The sequence below is a fragment of the Ornithorhynchus anatinus genome, chromosome 4 (genome assembly GCF_004115215.2).
Source record: "Ornithorhynchus anatinus isolate Pmale09 chromosome 4, mOrnAna1.pri.v4, whole genome shotgun sequence".
NCBI classification, from domain to species: Eukaryota; Metazoa; Chordata; class Mammalia; order Monotremata; family Ornithorhynchidae; genus Ornithorhynchus; species Ornithorhynchus anatinus.
Genome location: NC_041731.1, coordinates 52,383,371 through 52,385,730, shown reverse-complemented (window position 1 = coordinate 52,385,730; position 2,360 = coordinate 52,383,371). Strand labels below are relative to the sequence as shown.

The 2,360-nt window shown below is 42.6% G+C and overlaps 1 non-coding gene across 1 annotated transcript; it reads right to left on the bottom strand.

The window, feature by feature from the left end:
• Positions 1–1,729: 1,729 nt before the first annotated feature.
• Positions 1,730–1,837, bottom strand: LOC114811646. Its single transcript, XR_003759342.1, has one exon. It is a non-coding gene; the product is annotated as a U6 spliceosomal RNA (small nuclear RNA).
• Positions 1,838–2,360: the final 523 nt, after the last annotated feature.

Sequence of the window (2,360 nt, the reverse complement as noted above, 5' to 3'; positions counted from 1 at the left end):
GCATTTATTAAGCTCTTACAATGCTTTGAGTGCTGTACGAAGGTATGTAAAGTAAATAATAATGTTGGTATTTGTTAAGCGCTTACATGCTTACTATGTGCAGAGCACACTTCTAAGCACTGGGGTAGATACAAAGTAATGAGGTTGTCCCACATGAGGCTCACAGTCAATCCCCATTTTACAGATGAGGTAACTGAGGCCCAGAGAAGTTAAGTGACTTGCCCAAGTCACACAGCTGACAAGTGGCAGAGCTGGGATTCGAACCCATGACCTCTGACTCCCAAGCGCAGGCTCTTTCCACTGAGCCACGCTGGAACTCATGAAGAATAAAGACAGTGGAATCCTGAACAACATGTAACAGAGTTAATAAGAGAACAGTGTTAGAATAAATAACTCATAATCCTCATTAATCTAGGCATCCTTAGTTACCAACTGCTGTAGCTTCTCCAGGGTCTTAAGTGTTCCAAGGGCAAAGACTTCTGGGAGCTGGGGAGCCTGGTCCAGTCATTGGACTGTGATGACCCTGACTTCAAGGGGTTCTGGAACATGTGCAACTCAGTCCCTCCATCTCAAAGCAGAAGAGATACCTTTAACAGAATCTTCAATCTAGAGGCGATTTTTGTCAATACTATAAATATATTCAAACAAAGAAACATATGGATATATTTTTCAATCTTCATAGTGCCATTTAGAACAGGCCCTTATGACATTAAATTTGGGACTCTACTTTAAAATACTTATATTTTCATTAACCTTCTTGCAATAAATTTTCTAAGAAGATTTTTACGTTTCTGGCAGGCAGCAAAATCTGCCACACTTTCCTTTAAGGAGGATTAAGCACAAACAAGCAGTGGAAAAAATTTGTCTAGTAAAGATTTTAGTTAGCTTGATACCTAATGTTCCTCATAGCAGCAGAGTGCTGACTCTTCTACTTTATGAGTCAGAAAAGTGTTTTAACTATCCATGGGGAAGAAGAGAAACCTGATGAATTGATAGCCAGTTTCTCTAAGACTTTAAGGTATTATTTAGTTAGTGGGTAATTCTGTATGCTGTATAAAATTTAGTGATTCACTCCTGAAACTGTGGTAAAAAGTCTTTATCAGTCTATTCTTCTAGTGTTCTTTTTTCCTCTCTCCTTGATGCCCTTTTAACACTTAATGATAAACTCAGAACAAAGCTGCATGACTGGATGAGATGGAAGAAGTTGGGAATGTATATCTTTTGTGTCTCTAAGAGTCTCAAACCACTTCAGGAAGGGGAGGGATGGACCAATTGGCTGATCCGTGGCCAGTTGGCTGATCCGTGGCCCTTCCAATCAATCATTTAATCAATAGAATTTATTGAGCTCTTACTATGTGCAGAGCACTGTAGTATGTGCTTGGGAGAGTACAACAGAGTTGGACTTAGAGCCCTGGGATTTTTAAAAAGACGTCTGCTTAGATGGACAGTGGTGTTGCCCTCCAAAGTGAAAATTCATTGTGGGCAGGTACTGTGTCTGTTTATTGTTGTATTGTGCTCTCCCAAGCACTTTGATTCACTAGTATTTATTGAGCGGTTACTATGTGCAGAGCACTGTACCAAGTGCTTGGAATGTACAAATCGGCAAAAGATAGAGACAGTCCCTGCCCTTTGACGGGCTTACAGTCTAATGGGGGGAGACAGACAAAAACAATAGCAATAAATAGAATCAAGGGGATGTACATCTCATTAAAACAATAGCAGTAAATAGAAAAATATGGAACGTTTCACGAATTTGCGTGTCATCCTTGTGCAGGGGCCATGCTAATCTTTCATTCATTCAATAGTATTTATTGAGCGCTTACTATGTGCAGAGCACTGTACTAAGCCCTTGGAATGAACAAGTCGGCAACAGATAGAGACAGTCCCTGCCATTTGACGGGCTTACAGTCTAATCGGGGGAGACGGACAGACAAGAACAATGGCAATAAATAGAGTCGAGGGGAAGAACATCTCATAAAAACAATGGCAACTAAATAGAATCAAGGCGATGTATATTTCATTAACAAAATAAATAGGGTAATGAAAATATATACAGTTGAGCGGACGAGTACAGTGTTGAGGGGATGGGAAGGGAGAGGGGCAGGAGCAGAGGGAAAGGGGAAAAAGAGGGTTTAGCTGCGGAGAGGTGAAGGGGGGGTGGTAGAGGGAGTAGAGGGAGAAGGGGAGCTCAGTCTGGGAAGGCCTCTTGGAGGAGGTGAGTTTTAAGTAGGGTTTTGAAGAGGGGAAGAGAATCAGTTTTGCGGAGGTGAGGAGGGAGGGCGTTCCAGGACCGCGGGAGGACGTGGCCCAGGGGCCGATGGCAGGATAGGCGAGACCGAGGGACAGTGAGGAGGTGGGCG